Source organism: Ammodytes marinus (genome assembly GCF_949987685.1).
Source record: "Ammodytes marinus genome assembly, chromosome: 6".
NCBI lineage: Eukaryota > Metazoa > Chordata > Actinopteri > Uranoscopiformes > Ammodytidae > Ammodytes > Ammodytes marinus.
In genome coordinates, this window is record NC_137235.1 from 6686103 (window position 1) to 6705523 (window position 19421).

Sequence of the window (19421 nt, forward strand, 5' to 3'; positions counted from 1 at the left end):
TAAACCGAAACAGACAATCATGTTTATAAACTGCAGTTCGTAAGAATAACTACTCGTGAACAAGAGATCAAACACGGGCAAACATTTTAACTGGTTCTTTCCAGCATTAACCTCTGTGGAAACCAGCTCAGACAGTATATTGGTGTGATGCCACTCCTCATTGGCACACATTATTTTAAAAACAAGATAATGATTATGTAGTCTTTCAGTCAACATTTACTTACGATTCTGGAGTAATGCAAGATGGAAAGAAATGTAGTGATGTTGACTATTGATTAAATATTGAATTTAAAATGTCGATTTGCTGGACATACTGGGAAATATGGATGCACTTCTCTTGGTCAATAATAACCATCAAGTATTCAGCCAAGCCATAGTATAAAAGTGTGTGATAGACATATAGCTGCAGCCATAGTCTAAAGGTTTATGGTTACATTATATAGCCAACAACATGATTGTATTTTTTTTTTTGGACTGGACTGATTATTAGGGACCAGACCCAAAGTTAATGGTTATATTGTATTATTTTTTTTAACAATTTCTTACTGTTAATAATCACTTATTTTAAGATTCTATAGAACATATTACAGATTTTTTTTTGTTAATACCTTAATCTGTACTGTATCTAGTTATTGTTAGACCGAAAGAAAGAGGAAACTATTTATTTTTTTTACAGATGGGAGGATAATAGAGGTAACACTGCTCAGGTAGAAAGGCTCCTCTGCAAAATGTTGCTTTAGGGCCCCAGGGAGGTCAGGAAAGGCTCTGCTCCTGGAATACAATTTTCATTATTACAGAAAAAAAGATGCCAAAATAGGTACCAGTATTGTTCAAATATGAACCTCACCCAACCCAACATGTATGAGCTTCATCAATGTTGTAACTGTTAGTTACCGTGTCCCATTACTGATGTAAATCCACAATTTGAGCAAGTAATAAGCCATGACCTGACTGTATAAACATTGGGTGAAAGCATAAAACCTTAGGAGAAGTGCAGCAGTTAAACTTAAGTTGACCCAATGCATCCTTAACTTGTGCAGATATACTCATCTCAGTTTGTCTTTATATCGATATCTATATATGGATATATGCCATCCATAAATTTGGCTTATAGGAATACACCATTAACAGGTCAAGTAAAGTGTGTGTCCAGAGAATGCAAAAGTATCTCAGCCGTCCACCTTCTTTCAGTATTCCATGTACTGGCTTTGGGGTTAAATGACGCAAAGAGATCCACTTTAAAATCGACTGCCATTAGTCTCTGTTTAGGGTAGAGCAAAAAATGTCAAAAACTGCTCCATCCGTTTATTTAGGGTGAAGTGCATCATGCTTTTTGCTTTGGTCGGTGTGCAGCTGTGACCGATTGCCAATTGCACCCACCATGAAAAGGCGATGCGGAAAGGGTAATAATGAAGCACTTAGAGCGGCTCACTCACTGGCACATCGCTGCACAGCTGATGGGAGTGCTACTAAAGGTGACACCTCACTCTGATTCATTGCAACAGAAATATCTTGAAACGCCACGTTGCCATCTCCCTTACACAAATAGCACATCAGGCAAGAAATGGAACAAGGCAAATGCAGAGACTTTTATCTACCATCATCGGTAACAATCTATAAAGAAAAGCAACACTGTCAAAGTAGGAAATAGGATGAAGCGTAGCATTGAAGGGTGCACTATGCAGTGTTGAATGTAGTATTGAATATTTCTATCATCATAAATCGAAAGTAAATTATTTTGAGGAACATGAAACCAAATGTAAGACTGGAATATGTTTGTAAACAATACTGTGGGCCTTGCTGCTGTAAACAACAACAGTAAAAGAATACATTTTCAGGTAGCTTTCTAACTTCTAAATGTGTTCCGGGGATCCAATTTTCCCATGAGGAAAGGTTGTTTATTCAGATATGGCAATTTACCTTAAAATAAATTCACTTCTCTGACACACCCAAAGTTACAAAGTGCACCTTCAAAGTAAGTTGAGCATTAATGTATGTCGCTGCTAACATTACGGCAGAAGAGTGACAAAATGTGTCGCCTTAAATGAAAAATGCTCCATGAGCAAGAATGAGCATCATGTGAACGGTTTTGTTCTGTTCTTGGTCAGGACTGAAAGACACCGTGGCCTATTTATTATTTATGAATATTGCTTTCCACTGTGTCAGCTTACTGCTTCAGTATTGATCCATAAAGTGGAGACCCAATGCACCACAGCAGGAGGTTTGAACAGGAAGAGGTAACGATGCAGCAGCTATAGTATCAAACCCCAGTGGGCCGGCTAGACTGCCATATACACATGGCGTGAATCTCACTGCATTATTGGTTTAACTATGAAAGAAATAACTACATAATAATTACTAAACTGTGCCCACACAACCAATATTCAGCACCGCACTAACTTAATGAAAACTTTACTGATCAATACTGTGCTGTACAACAGTTTGTAGTGTTTGTTGCAGTCAATGAGAAGAATTAGTCATTAGACAGAGTTGTTCATCATGAGTAGGGTGATGATGATATAAGATTGTATTGCGAGTTGCGATAAAAAACCCTAACAATATGTTGGTCGTGGTTAATTACCATTACAGGGATAATAGTGAATAAATAAGGGTGATCTGAAAAAGCTGTCTATCTCGCTAACTATCTTTTGACTTGACCCGATTTCTTTTGAATTGTATCCCCATTAAAAATGTAATTTTTTTGGAGATGGTTTGATGGTTTTTCCACTGTGTCATTTCTGTGATGCACTTTTAAAATATTTTTTTTCTTAACAAAAAGATGGGTAAAGTGATGGGTACAGTTTGTTTTAGTTATTTTAAATTAATACGAGTTTACAGGACGTGCAATAGAATTACCACTGCCATCTCTCGGCCATTAGTTCATAGTTCTGACACAGTTTTCATTAACTGCATTAAAAATTAAAAATTAAATATCAATCTGTTTAGGGGACTAAGAAAAGACGATAAGCCTCTGAGCGTCATTGTACCTGCAAGCCAACTTCTGAAAATGAAAAACTTCATTAAAAAAGGCGAGATAAAGTCTTGTCAATACATATCAAACACATCATCAGTCTGAAGGCCAATTAAATTCAACTATAACCAAAACACCTTTCCCCTGGATGATGATTACTGTATCTCACCCACAAAGAATCAGTCGGGCTCAATAAAGAGTTGCGTCACTGTCGTCTCATCTCCCATTGTCCACTGAAATGTGTCATCGCTTACGCCAATGTCCTGATCCCTTAATACTGAAGAGCAACCTCTGCTACTGACACATGTTTGACCTTTAATCAGCCTTCTTTGACATACTTCAAATTGAAAAGGAACAAAATGTCAAAAGACTGTTTTGTTTCTGTATCGAGGCTTTTTCTGATTGCGTATTTGCTGAAAGAAAAACAGGATTTGGTACGTCTCAGTGTGCCCGGGGTCTATGGTAATAACACAGGCAGTTCATTATTGGAGAGGAAATTTGATCAACCGGAGGGCTGATTTTGGTATGAAAAGAAAAAAAGCAAGGTAACATGGAGCCTCAAGCAGCCTTAAATTAATTAACATGACATAGTGTGAAGCTAAGCAGGCCTGACAGCTCTAAGTTTTTCAATCAGAAGCTGTAACTGCACATACAAAACTTGTTGAAACCCGATGCTTTTTTAATATCCTCTCTTAATATGTACTTTAAATCATCTTCTGTTGTTTTCTGGATGAAAAAAAAGTGACGATGAACACACTTTCAAAGAGCAGGATTAGGATGTTGACTATTTCAGTGGTACATCAAAGTGGCAAATGTGTTATAATTAACACAGTGCCATTCATCTGTTCAAAACAATCAGTGGTTGATGCATTTAAATGGGCTTGTTAATTATATCCTCAATTATCCCAAAGCCCCAAAATGTTGAAGTACTAAAATAAAAAAAAGCACACTGATGAAGTCGGATGTTTAATCAAAGTGTGTGTCCTTCTTTTTTGTCTCAAAGTGCATTCATTTTAATGTATTTATTTATTAATTATTTGAACATTAAAATGCCAACATGTCTCACTTAAATAACTAATCCTCAAAATGCCCACAGCATATGATATAAGATATCAGACAAAGCCTTTTCTCTGAGCAGGCTGCACTCTAGTGGGGAAAGATTGAAAACTCAAGCAGGAATGCAACTCACATCAATGAAGAAAAGAAAAGGGTTGATAGTGGGTAATTTCTTACTACCTGAGACTATTAAAAGAACCAGCATTTAGGTACTGGCATATTTATTTTGTACTTTTCTGGGATGTGATTAGGTGGTATCTTTCACTCTTAGCAAACTCAAATATTGTTCTAATACCGACGGACAAACACAAAATAACACAATCAAAAATGACACAGAAAGAATAGGCTTGACTGTCCTAACAAATCATCTCCGGTTACCACAAGGCCTATGCAAAGCAAAAAGAGAGCTAGTAAGGTCACGACTTCCTGTCTCCAACACAGGGGCAAACTTGTCTATTCACTACATGAATGGCTGAGAGGGTGTTAGCTGTTAACTATAAAATTGAAAGGATGACACAGATCTTTTTCCTGTCTTCACACTTAGAATTTAACAATACAACACAGAGTGGCCTCAAGGCTGAGGGATGAAAAACTGAAAATTGTCAATACACAGTGAGAGATCATAAAAAATATTAAAGCTTCAGGCTTGATGGCTGTTACGTCTATGCATATTCTGTACCCATCATTTCATAGAGGAAAGTCTTTAAAAAAATGCGCTATAAGTCCACTGAGCCACATATGACCACTGGTTAACCACATTTACAGAACCTGGAGTAAGTAAGGCTGACGACTGACCTGTCAGTAAATCATGCCTTCATTTTAAAACACTGATCTATCTGGCTCACATCGAGAATAGCTGTTCTTCTTTAGTGTATACAATTTGACAATTTCGTAAAAACAAACTATATATGGCACGGCAACTCATTTCCCCAAAGACAAAATGTCATTCAAATTAATCCCTAGTCAAATGTTCAATTTAAAATGATAGGATGTGGTAAAAGTTGTTTAAACTTCCTGTACTTCTGCATCAGCAGCTATGTTCCATTATCAATGGTGTGTGTGCTCTTCTGTGGAGCAGGCAAAAAGCTGTTCTGAATTATTTACAGGGAATGAGCTGTGGGACTGATTAGGGAATAACACCGAGGATGGCTAAATCACAGTCTCTTCAAACACTCAATAGGCAACAGCATCAGATTCAGATGTTAAAAAAGGGAAAAGAAAAAAATGACAGCAACCCGCTTCTTACTACAGGGTTTCTGCGATACACAGACAGCTTTTTCAGGGAATATCACTTTTCTTCTTTTTCTTAATGTTTGAAAGGAGATGAAAAACCTCTTCCAGTGAATGTAACAAGCAGAAGTACGCACAGATCAATGAATGAGCAAAAATGACTAGGTTGCAAGATGAAATATTAACAACAGGACAGATTAATCCATCATTGATAGCGTTCAAGTCTTGAGCACGAGCAGATAGCACTGGGATACGAATGAGGAAGTTGCACTTGGAAGAAAATTCTATCCCAATCGCTGAATTATTCAAACTTCGTATCAAATGTCTTTCATCCGGTTGGCTGGGACCGGGGTAACAGTTTTAGGGGGAAGACTATATTAACATTTTGACATTTGAGTGCCAGTCCACACTTTAAAAATGCAGCAGCAAGCCAAGCCATGCACCACTATGTGCTATCACTTTACCTTTAATTCACAGGCGCGTGCCGGGAATGAATAATTCAGGTATTTCACCGCACTCTGTGGCTTTAAGGAAGAACACCCCCAACCCCTTACTCCTACAAGCACTGACTTCACCATAAACACATTAATTATATCATGCTTTTGGCTCCAGTCATTGGCGACAATTTTTAAGATGTTTTTTTGGCATTTTTTATGCTTTATTGATAGTGTAGAGACAGAGTTGAAATGGGGCAGAGAAGGGAGTGACATGCAGAGAACGACCGTGGGCTGGAATCGAACCCGGGTCTGCTGCTGGCCGAGGCCCATGGGGGGGACGCCCTACCAACTGAGCTAAGGGCGCCCCCTTTGGCGACAATTTCACATGCATAAGTACACACGCAGCCTGACCATATTGTAGGTTACTGTGCCAGAACATTGGCAATGTACAACACAAGATTTCCATATATTTAAACCTGTTCATCAATGTCTGGACACACCGAATAAAGAAAACAAAAACAGCTTTTCATTCTTTATACTGCAGCTATTCACATGGCTTTTCAGCTCCCTCCTTCAACACACACACACACACACACACACACTTCCACAAAAGGACACACACACCAAAACACACCAATAGGATGCCTCAGAGTGAATTCACCTCCTGTTTCTTCACAACAACTCCCAACAACTTCCACTTTGTCTCGTGTGCAAGTGTGAAAGCTCTGCATCCTGCCCGAGCCGCTGACATTGAAACACAGGGTGGGGCCTTCCGCACATCACTGGAGCAATCACTTCCTTGTCCTCCTTGATCTCTGTGGAAGTTTGTTTCCCCCACTCCCATTAGCTAACACACTGGTTACACTTCCTTACAAAAAGGGAGCTAATGTAGCCGCTACGCACAGTCACAGATCAAGAGATATCAGGGTTATATAGACGCTGCAAGTAGAGCTGAAACATTATTCATGTGACTAACAATTAATAAGCAACTAAATAGATGATCAATTAAAACTGTGCTCCTGCTAGATTCTTCAGTCTTATGAAAACATGTGATGCATATACGAGCTGTCAGGCCACCCCCATAAATTCCCCGCTGTATGGGGCCCAGTGCTGCAGCACATAGGGAACCAAAATGTGTGAGGTTTGCCCCAGTTTTGTTTTTGTTTTAGCTTTGTTTAGTTTTTTTTGTATTTATAGCTTATTTTCTTAATCATTTTGTCTTAGTTATTTATCTCACTTTTTTCTTTTGTATTTCTTGTCTGTTTATGTGAGGGAGGGGGCTGGGGGTGGGGGTTGTGTATGTATTGTATGTGTTTACTTATTCAGTTTTTTTTTGTTCGTATGTAAAAAACTGAAAAACCACTAAAATAAAAGTAAAAAAATAAAAATAAAAAAAAAAACATGTGATGCATATAGGTTGAGAACTTTTTTATGGTATTAAAAATACCACCATGTTGGCAAGGTAATTAACTTACTTCATAACAGACCCTTAAATACAGTAGGAACCTGTGTTGCTAAGAAACGACTGGGTTCAAGCTCACAACCAATCAGCAGTTGATGCAGGTAACAACCAACATTAACACAACATAAACTTGAGCCTGATAATGATTGCCTCTTCAATGGAGGTTTTAAACCATTGTTGTTTCCTGCAGTTTTAACTTGAGAACAAAACACTATTATTGGACAGAAAGAAACAATTATTAAACGAGTGCAAGGAGCCTAATAAATAGCTGTTAGACATTTCCAGCCATCAGCTGTACAATTTCATCCCCACATCCAAACAAAGCTTCCGATACATTATCATACACCAAGGAGCAATCTCCACTCCCAGCCATTCAAAACAACCATAAATCTCAGAGTATGTGTGTGTGTGTGTGCGCGCGTGTGTGTGTAAACCTATGCGATAAGAACGTCACTGGAGCACAAGTTAAATACACACGAAGTTCACACGGTAGCAGTGTTTACTTACAGTTCTCTCTGTCTGTCTGTCTTTGTTCGGGCCACAATTGGTCTTCTCCACTGCAGATCCTACTCTAAGGGCTGATTATTTCTGTGGACAAAGAGAGAGAGAAAAAAGTAAGTTAAGTAAAAGCAATCTCGGAGGTCATCAAAGAGTTAACAGGCCACGGGGGCGTCTGGAACAGGAGAGGAGAAAGCAGGAGGGCCAGAGTAATGAGATAAGGATGCTGGGATTTCACAGTGTATTCTCTGAGACACCAGACGGTACACACAAGTTCTTCGAGAGAGAAAAAAACAACACAACATCAGAAAAAAATGTAACAACCTGGTACAACATGCAACACCTGCATCAGCCTGTAACAGTGAGTCACACAGCCACAAACGCGTCAGTTCTTCCTCCGTCTCGTCTGATGGGAGAGGGAAAGCTACTGACAAGCCAGCATGCGATACAGCATTAACACGGGGGTTCATTTTTGAAAAAAATCTTCTTTCATTCTCCCTTATGGAATTACAATTTGGACCAAATAAGAACCGACTGAAAAAAGTAATATACACTCAACAAAAATATAAACGCAACACTTTTGTTTTTGCTCCCATTTTGCATGAGATGGACTTAAAGATCTAAAATTCATTCCAGATACACAATTGTACCATTTCTCTCAAACATTGTTCACAAATCTGTCTAAATGTGTGATAGTGAGCACTTCTGCTTTGCTGAGATAATCCATCCCACCTCACAGGTGTGCCACATCAAGATGCTGATCTGACATCATGATTAGTGCACAGGTGTGCCTTAGACTGTCCACAATAAAAGGCCACTCTGAAATGTGCATTTTTTTGCTTTATTGGGGGTCTGGGGACTCAGAACCAGTCAGTATCTGGTGTGACCACCATTTGCCTCATGCAGTGCAACACATCTTCGCATAGTTTATCAGATTGTCAATTGTGGCCTGTGGAATGTTGATCCACTCCTCTTCAATGGCTGTGCGAAGTTGCTGGAGACGGCTTATGGTGGAGAAATTAACATTCAATGCATGAGCAACAGATCTGGTTGACATTCCTGCTGTCAGCATGCCAATTGCACGCTCCCTCAATGCTTGTGGCATCTGTGGCATTTTGCTGTGAGACAAAACTGCACATTTCAGAGTGGCCTTTTATTGTGGACAGTCTAAGGCCCACCTGTGCACTAATCATGTCAGATCAGCATCTTGATGTGGCACACCTGTGAGGTGGGATGGATTATCTCAGCAAAGCAGAAGTGCTCACTATCACACATTTAGACAGATTTGTGAACAATGTTTGAGAGAAATGGTACAATTGTGTATCTGGAATGAATTTTAGATCTTTAAGTCCATCTCATGAAAAATGGGAGCAAAAACAAAAGTTTTGCGTTTATATTTTTGTTGAGTGTATATATATATAATATATATATACTTTTAAAAAAGGTACAGTGTGCAATATCAAGTATTTTTCTTAGCATCATCTAATGGTGAATGGTCTAAATTGCATCGCTCTGTAGTCTATCCCTCCCATTCTGAGAATTCACAGAAGCTACTTGGCCTTCGAGGACCAGAAGCTACGTAGTTACTAAAGATGGCATCATCCACCACTGCCTCAAGTCTTTCCACAAAATCAAGTGCTGAGGTGAAGTATAAGTTAAGTTTGTCCATTATGTTCTACTGTAGAAACATGGCATATGTAGATATAAAGGGCTCATTCTAAGGTAATTACATTTTTTTAAAGCGATTATGGTACAGACTAATTAAAACTTACCTATGAATATGATATTCCATTTCTAAAAAGTATATTCTCAAAAATGCAAATACATTCTACACACTGCACCTTTAAATGTTATTTCAGTAGCTTTCAGTTCGATAAAACACCTGTGAATCTGATCCTGTTTCTGACCTTGAATGAGCGAAGGCAGAGACCCTGTGATTCTTCTAACACAATCCATATGTTCATTTGTTGAGATCAACGCTGTAAAAAGAAAACTGTCCAATAGCCGAGAGCTTATTCCTGTACCCAAGGGTGTAATTTGCTCAACAACAGGTCAGAACACAGATCAAGGTGTTCTAATATGAGAAATTGAGCTGTTGGGTTTCAGCAGCTGCCTACAAACATAATTAGCACCGCTAGACTCCCCCAGCAGTGCGAAAGGAGCCGCATGGCTTCTGCAGAGAGAATAGGATTTCTGAGTTGAAGTAAACAAAACTGGATATGGACAACCGAGTTCTGGGAAATGAGCAGATGCCCAGACAGGCAGGCGATCCAGCTGTTTGACATTTGATAACCGTGAGAGAGAAAGAGATCGGTCGACAGGCTGAAGTCCTCACAATTCAGGATTGCTTTATAGGATTTATTTCTCAATCAAGTGCAAAATTGAAGTAGCGGATAAAAGACACGTTGTCTATTGTGTAATAAAGATGTTGCATGCATGAAGCAACTAGTGGATGTTTCCAGATGTGGCGAGAGGTTACAGGCTTCCAATGACATGATGGTTCTCACACAATCAGTAAAGTCTGATCTGAGGACTGAAATGATGATAAAATATGTATTTGAGAAATTTGGCCAAAATTCTGTTTCCCAAGCTACTTGGATCCAAACACTGACAGTCCTGATTGAAAACTATAGTGGACAGATTAATCTTAATATAAGTGGATAGGCTTAAATGAATGATGTGGTATAACTGAAGGTTTGACTTGGCAGAACTCGCAGGCCAGAGTTAAATAAACACAGTTAAGTTGAATAGAGAAGAATATAGGTTTTCACTTGATTTAATTTAGCGGATACAGAAACCGATCATTAGTATTGGGCTCATAAAGAAAACATCAAGTTATTAATGCAACATTAGTTCACGTACAGCACACATCAAGCTCATAGGTATCATAACACTGAAAAAGAAACAAGGCACGACATACTAAACATAACTGCACCCTTCTGGCTTTCAGTTTCAAACAGTACAGTTCAAAATCTGCTTCCGGGGCGTCACAGAGGCGTAGCTGCTGCACCTTCTGACACTTATCTGATAACGGAAAAATGCCAAAATCATGTTCAAACTGCTTCCTAGATGAATAGGAAAATGAAATATACAATATCGGATCAAGACGAGAGTTCTATCTATACACTTATGTGTGATAATTGGTGCTATAGACTTTGGAGCCAAAAAAACGTCTCCTTAATATAGAAACAAGGATCAGTGTGTTCCCTTCTCGCCACTGCATGTTAGCCAACTGCTGTGTTTGGACACAATATAAGCCAGTAAATAAAAAGCCATACAAGCCAACCAAGAGCTTTCTAGGAACAGTTTTTAACGTTTCTCAGAGGTCTTTAATTGAATCCTGCACAGGGGTTATGGCTGCATCCAACTTCAGTCTGGGTCAGCTGTATCTGGTTGTGCCAAATACAATGAGTCGGCATGAAGGAATGCAACTGCCGTGTTTCCTGGCTTCGGTTAGGTTTGAGTAACTCTGGTGAAAATATGAGAGAAGCACTAGGTTATGCAACAGTACTCAGTGAACAAAAGCATTGCTCTCATCCAGAATAAGCATCTCAGCTTGTACATGTACTTATGTGTGAGTTCATTTAGGATGTCAATGCAGATATGTCACTTTCAGTCAGCTGAAACTATATATTAAACCTACTTGAAACAATTTCCATTTCATTTTCATAACCAAAATAAATAATGTTTTTATTACATAAGATAGTAGCTAATAAATACCAACAGTTACATAACAAAAATATCTGGCTTCAAAACAAATCCTTAAAAGAACACAGGCACAGTAGTGTTGTTGACATCAATGCATTAGGGCCCTCTTCAGAATAGTTGGTCCCTTCTTCTGGAAATTGGCTTGACATTTGATTAAAACATTACAAATTTGGAACGAAAAAAAGGGATTGATACTTTTCCAACAGTACTTCGGGGAAAAAGGGGCCTGCAGTTAAGCAGCATGAATTGTTTTGACCATGAAAATGTCAAAGAAGATCTTTTCGATAGGATGAACAAACCGTTGATATTATTTCTGGAACGCATAACTAATAGCTGAACGTTAACTCATTTGGAGAGGCTCATCATCATAGGTCGCACAATGGATGCCACAGTTTACACTGCTATCTTCAATCAAGGAAAAAGGATTTTAGACTAGACTGTTACTGTAAACGTTATTCCACCATAGTCAGACAACAATGACAACGGACAAGAATGTCTTACAATTCCTGTTGCAGGTGTGGACTTTCGAGCCGAGTCTGGTTGACATGTTTTCACACAGCAGTGCAGTGCTGGAGTCTTTAACACATTAATAATAAAACAGGCCTCGTCTAGTCACTTTGGAACCCGTGCTTAAGATGTGACTCATGCAGTAGTGTGTGTGAGCATTTAGTTAAAGTTCCCAGCTCTGTGGTCCATGTGAGAGCTCCATTCAGGATCATTTTCCTTGATGAATGTAAACCACAAGAGGAAAATGGGGGATGCCAAAACACAACACGCAAGCTTCTTAATAAAAGTTGCACAATGATGATGGATTGGTTAAAGCAAATACGGATGGGGTTTTGAAAAAAAGAAGAAAACTCAATAGCCACAGATGAGTCTGTTAAAATCAGCAACGATTCCCTAAGCTTAACCACACAGTATATCAACTATGCTCCTGTGGCCACTAAACTAATGACTTCCTCACAGTGCATTATGTCGAGATGGGTCCAGATCTAGTAAAAAGTCGGGGAACTGTTTGGAGCAGCTGCAAACTAGCCAGCAGTATGGAGAGAGAGAGAGAATGAAAGACACTTCATAAATTACTCGTGGAATGCAACCTCATTTCCTCCACAACTCCACCTTCTCAACAGCTTCTTCCTCCCAAATCCAGGAGCTTTTTTACACCGAGCGACCCGAGACCTGACCATCGCAATCATGACACAATTTGCAGCTGTAAGAAATCCTCCCCTTGGGTAAAAAACAAGCTCACAATGCAGTCGTGCAGCACAGGAGTCGCGAAGCAGAACAGAAACTAATGAGAGGAGGCGGGCATAATGACAGAGTATGATCATGATGCTTGTTTGTGTGTCAGGCTGTTGATGGCACCGGTTTATAGAATTTCAACCCAAAAAAAAATCCCTTTAAGCTTTTGCAGACATTGCACCCATCCTTTAAAGTTTCCATTACAAGTGTGAAAGGCGAGCTCAGTTGGAATTCTGGACAGTTTTACTGGCTCTGTAAAGATAACAACAATCATTGCTGATAAATAGTTCCCCCGTCCGTATTGTTGACACCATCATTATCGCTAACACTATCACCTAGATAAAGATAAATGGCAGGTTTAAAAGTTATATTATTCCAGTTTTTTTATTTTAGGATTTGCATGGAACTGGGAGGGACATACACCAACATGTGTCCAGTCCACTGCCGGAGAATGAAAACAACAATGACGTATGCACATAACTTGAATGTCTTCAAAGGAGAGCAGGCTTTTGTTCAGCGTGTGGACTTCTGATATAATCTTTTCCTGTTATGTCAACAACTACTCCCAACAGTTTAGTGGAGCTCATTATTGGAGGCTGCACTGAACTTTACATCCACCGTATTACAATTCTTATTCTGTATACACGAATGACATACTTATATACTTCTATATAAAAGATTTAGGATACACTCTGAAAGATAAGTCTGGCTCCTGGTTACGTGGAAGAAAGGGTTAGCTTTTAAGCTTGCATTAAAAGAGTATTTTTTTCCCATTATAGACGATCTGTGCCACAGGTGGACAAAACGTTGTTAGAGAGCCGAGTGAGAGGTGTTTCATCCCAGTGGAAATCACATGGAACCTGAGCAGCAAAGTGTTGCTACCATGGAAACACTGATAATCCAACAGATTCCTCCACTTTGAGCATTATAGCTAAATCCTTGTACTCAAAGGAGAGCGGCTGGTATCCATCGTCCAAAAGAAGTTTATAAGACAACTATTTATATCACAGAATGGATGTTGATTGTTGAAACATCATTTTTAAGCAAGTTTAATTTTTCAATAGTTAAAGAAAAGCTTCACACTCATTATTACATTTATTTCGTGTTTATACAGCTGCAAATACGATTCGATTCAAAACTGAATACAATTTATTTGGTCACCAAAATTTCGCCAGAATCACTGACCCCACGTGTAATATGGTATCAATTATTAAGAGAGTTCAGAATGTAAAGTGTCATAAGTTGTTTTTCATTTATTCTTTTCATTTCAACTATATGTAACAAAATAACAACCTGGCATTCTGCAATATCACAAAACCAAATAAAAAGATTTTGATTTAAAAAAAAAGAGAGTTCAGAATGTACATTTTAACATGTATGCATGTCATTTTCGCAGGATGAATACAAAAACTCCCACTATGCGTTAGCCCACAACACTCCTACTGGCAAAATACCAAGGAGTTACTCATCCCTTTCATCTTGTTCCATGAACATATAAATGCCGTGCTGCTGTGACAATGTATTTCCAGTGTACATTAAAGCCTGGGGCTCACCAAAACAATGGGAGAGCGGTGCAAGAGGGGGGGAAAAAACATGGAAACATTAGCAGAAGAAACAAAGAGTAGCATCAACTGTTTCCTACAAGACACAGAAGGGGGCCAACCTGTCAGAGGATGGACTGCGTGTGATGGGGGCTCTGGAGAAGCCTGGCGATGCTAGGGGGTACAGCGTGTTATCTGCAGCTCCACAGACCTTCCCTTTGAAGTGATGCTGAGCTACCCACTGAGCCAGGGGCAGTGCAGGGGGAAGGTGGGAGGCTGGAGAGGAGAGAAAAAAAGAGAAAGTGACATAGGTGAGAAAACAACTGAGTTAGACGAAGATGCAGCAACAGCAGACGTAAACCAAAGTCACGCCTTATTCATTTTCAATTGTGTCAAAAAATGCACATCAGAGATCATTTATAACCAGTTTCTTTGGAGTAGAGCAAAATCTTTAAAAAAAAAAAGAAGATTACACAAACACGTCATTTTTTCCACTTGTATTTTTTATGTTGTTTAGGGAGGCTATCTCTCCTTATAGGGAGCAATGAAGGAGGCATATGGTGGCCATGTGTTGGGAGAACGACTGACTGCATTCGTGACGTGTTCTACAAGGGACATTATCAGCTGGAGAATGTGAGGAAAGTAAACGGAGAGACAGACGGTTTGGCTGCTCCTTCTGTTCACTGAACTCTCCCTTCCAGGATTATCCCCTCTGATAGTCTTAAAGCACTTTAACTGAGCTCCCAGCTGCCTGCGACTCCGCCGGAAAGTCACTCAGGTCCGAGGGAGGATATCCTAGCATGACAATGCAACACATTCCTATGGTCCCTCTTATTATTTAGTGCGCCAAGATAATCTATTAGTGAACTTTGATCCAAAAGTGGAACAGGGTGAAATACATTACAACCAAATCAACTTGAAATAAATAGAAGAATCTGGTATCAAAACTGCATTTTTGGTGCATTTTTGTCTTCTAATTCTGTCTAGTTAGGATCAATTCACACAAGACGCATTTTTGAGCTACAGTAAGTGTGATCCAACCTACTTTAATTTTGATAAACAGTGAATAATTCATCTTGTAGAAAAAGAGGATGTGGGCCAGGAGAGATCTACATAACTTCAAACTGAGCGATCTCCAGGCAGTTTCTATGCTGGGAAACTGTACTGTGAAAAAGATACGAGTTAATATTATTGAAATGAATGAGCATTGATGCCTCAAATCAGACTAATTCCTCTGTTTTTACGGTGTTCTGGTTGTCACAAAGTATTAGGTTGGTTTTGGTTTGTTTGAATCAGATATTGTCTGGGCATAATCCAAGCATAGAGAAGTGCACATTTATGGGAGAAAGCATCTTCCCTAAAAGCACCATAACACCTTTACTAACCATTTCTGTTTTGAGAGAATGAGGAAGAGACAGTGAAGGGTGTGCTGAATATAGACACCTGTGTGTTAAAGACAAGAACAGGAACAGGGTGCCGATTTATTTGTTTTTGAACAAACTGGATTTGGAAATGAATAATTATGTCAGTAGTTGGCTGTGCTTTGTCCACAGAGTAAAGAGACTTGCTGGTTCCCCTAAGGCATCTAATCATTGAACAATAACCTGCCTGATTGCACATAAAAAAACAACAATAATTTGGCCTTTCCTCCTGACCCCCTTTTGAGCTGATGAAATGCCAGTTTATTGCTCATTTGTATTCATTAAATAGTTGACTTTATAGGGCAGCTACAATATCTGGATAATCAAATGATTGTAGAAGCAAAGTTTAATTGTTTTTGACCTACATTATGAAGCAGATGTAATCCCAATCTGGTCAACAAACATATTCAGACAGTAGATTGTTACAGAGAAATCTACCATAATGTAAACTTGTGCATCCATTAATCACTGCACTCGTACAGAAGAATCTCTGAAACCAAGTGTCTGGTTCTTGAACCTTAGGTCCACATTGCCCCTTTGAACAGAAGAATGAAAGCACCCTAGTGTTCACATCAAGTGGAAACTAAACGTCAGACCAGCAGTAACACACATTAACTACGAACCGTAAAGAACCAGTATAGAACAACAAAGGGCATTACCAAAAACATACATTAAAATCAATTTAAGCCCAGGTTTTCTGAACCTGTAACAGGTTTGCTTGTAAAAGGTCTGACAAGCCCGTACTTGGACCACAACACAGTGGGCAACCTCTGACCGGTGTAAGAGAAGCCTCCATTCACAAAGACAGCCGTTTCCATGCCAACAACAGGACCTCTTCAGGGGGGGGGAGAGGCCTCCCTCCTTTCAAATGGTTTTCATCCTGCACCTCTGCTGCAGCCTCACAGAAGGACTGGTGGGCACAGGAGAGGGAATGAGTTGTGGGTGGCAGAGGAGAGATGCAATTGTGTTAAGGCAAGATGGAAAAGGTCTGAGCTGAAAGCCCGGGAGCCTTAATGCATTCTCTGATAGGAAATCACACAGAGGCTGCAGGTGGCTCTGTGTGCTGAGAAGCTACTAGTAGCATCGCCCTTCACTTCACATGGACATTGTGACACGATAAAAAACACTTTATCCAACAGTCTGGGGCGGCAGTTATCGATTATTTTAGCACTCGAATATTCTACTGATTATACCATTGATTAATCGGATAACATGCCAGCGCACAGTCAGGTTGTTTCATACACAACCGCTATGTTTAAGTGGGTACTACTCACTCACTTTTTCAAAATGGCCCATATGAGCACAGTTGGTAGGGCGTCCCCCCCAATGGGCCTCGGCCAGCAGCGGGTTCGATTCCAGCCCGCGGTCGTTCTCTGCATGTCACTCCCCTCTCTGCCCCATTTCAACTCTGTCTCTACACTGTCAGTAAAGCATAAAAATGCCAAAAAAATATCTTAAAAAAAAAGAAAAAAAGAAAAAATGGCCCATATGGTTATCTACCAAGTAGTAGTTACTCAGTCTTTACAATGCCGGGGTTTCAGATAAATTAAATAATGCATCAGAGAAAGGACGTTGTCGATTCAAAACTTAAACATTATTCAGTGACAATTTGCTAAGCTTTGCAGTTGTGTGAATGACCTCAGTCAGCAGATGTCATCTACCAGGGGAGAAAACGCCTGGCTGATTAGGCGAGGTCGGCTCATTGTGAGAACATTACGTGTTCCTGGTGATGAGTGAAAGGACAGTGGAACTATTAAAAACGTGCTTGTTCAGCAGCACAGCACAGAAAAATAAAGGAAAGGATTGTCCTAGGGCAGAATGAAGGGAGACCCCCCTCCGTTCTCCTATCCTTATTTTAAGTCATCTTCGAGAGCCGACAGGATTCTCTGCCACCACAGCAGAATTTTGAACCATAATATATCCACCATTGACTTCCTCTTGTCTCTGCACTGCCACACAGCGTTTACACTGTAGCCCACATCAAAGCAATATGCCTGGGAGATTCCTCCCCATGTTCATTAACCAACTCAGAGCTACATGGCACAGCACTGAATTATTAAAGGGCTCCTTGTGCCTCACTGATACAGAGCAGAGGGCCATTCACAACTGCACAACACACCCACACTTTGCTACTGTAGTTGCTTGTTGTCTAGATTACAAAGGCATGTTAAAACAGGGAGTAAAGACCAAAGAAATATCATCGTATATGATTGATGATAGCATAATAAAAATGGATTAATTGGACGATGAAGGCTTGCAATAAAAACAAACTAATTTAAAGTAACGGAGAAAAAAAATCTTGAGCGAGAGAAGAGCGCACACAAAATGAGAGTGCAGGACAACAGCAGGGCATGACAGGTGAGTTAATGAGAAGTTTCGGGTGAATCACCACACGGAAATTAATGTCTAAAGTCAGAAAGAGGTCTCAAATTAAAATTGGTCTAAATTAAAAACTGTTAAATGCCAAAAATCTCCATAAAACATCACTTCAAATTAATATGTTGACACAGGTTCCATAATGCAGAACATTTTCCGATTAATATCTGAAACCACCACCCGCCGTATTACTTTCCATCATCCAGCTCAGCCTTTTCTGTACTTTTCCTCATAGCTCCAACAGAAAACTGATTTTTACCTTAATGTAAGCCATCAGTACATTAGCTGATCAGTCATTTTTATAGATGGGAGAAGTTGTTGCTGTGCGCCTATACACCTGTCAGTGTTAACTCAATATTACAATGATTGATTATTAAGCATCCAATACCTGAATTCACTGTTCAGCAAAGGGAGATATCTGTGTTACTGTCAAGAGGACATAAGTAAGATCCAAAATAAACATTTACCCTAACTCGCAGCCTAACCTTTTATTTCTGCCTTCCTTGATGTTACTATCTGCTGTCGTCCCAAAGTCCTACTTGATGACTTTCTTCTAAAAAAAAAACGCACTGAGTTCATGAGATTTCCTGGAAATGGGAGATCTCTCTCTATTCAAGGTGACTTGGACCTCCCAACAGAAAAGCCCTTTAATTTCCTCTTTCATTGATCTCGTTCTCTCTCAAGTATCTCCGCCCGCCCACTCTCTCCCACTCACACAGTTGACGGTGGCAGGCTGGACTTTCATAGAAGCTGCTTTTCTAATCTTCTGGCCACTCCTCTGCATGGTTATGATGTCCAATGTATTTCCTCTTTGATAAATCAGTCCCTTCACAAGCTATACTCCCTGCTCTTGCTCTCCCCTGCTGTTATTTTCCCCGTCTCTCCTCGCCTACATTTTTAGATGTATTCTCTTCTCTTCACCTGCCCACCTGTCCTCAACAACCTCCAGGATTGTCTGAATTCATTAAACTGGATGAGAAAGAATATGCAGGTAGCTGAGAAAAAGTGGCACATTCTCAACAAGACTGACTCACTTGTAGTCTCTCCTCTTCAGTTAAGTTCAAATTCTGCGGCTGAATTATTCCTTCAAAATCTTAATACCTTTTTTAACCACCGTACTATAACTGCTGGCTTGTACCCTCTCTCTCTCTCTCTCTCTCTCTCTTTAGCCTAAGGTGTGCCCTCAATCCCTTCTCTTCTCTCTAGACTGTGGATGCTCATCAAAATCATGAATCGTCTCATGAATCACTCATTATCCAAATGTTCCAGTATCTTTCACTAAACAGTGTTTTTGTGCTTCCAAAAGGCCTGGAAGCCTGCCCATTCTGATTGGACTGCACTCAAGGCGTTACTAAAGCACTCCACTTCAACACAGAAGCTTCTCTCTCGAGTCCTCATCCTCCTTTAGCCCCTTGCACTCTGTTAGTTTAGTTTTTAGTGAGGTCATTCTAATGAAAGTGTAAAGCGTAGCGATTTGTT

The 19421-nt window shown here is 39.7% G+C and overlaps 1 protein-coding gene across 1 annotated transcript in view; it reads right to left on the reverse strand.

The window, feature by feature from the left end:
- Positions 1-19421, reverse strand: part of fbxw7 (F-box and WD repeat domain containing 7) — a 107482-nt gene that overhangs the window by 84186 nt on the left and 3875 nt on the right. Inside the window, exons 2-3 of the mRNA XM_080030212.1 lie at positions 14268-14421; positions 7664-7744 (exon numbers count right to left, since the gene is read on the reverse strand). The gene's annotated coding sequence lies outside the window, so the exon portion shown is untranslated. The remainder of the gene's footprint in view (positions 1-7663; positions 7745-14267; positions 14422-19421) is intronic.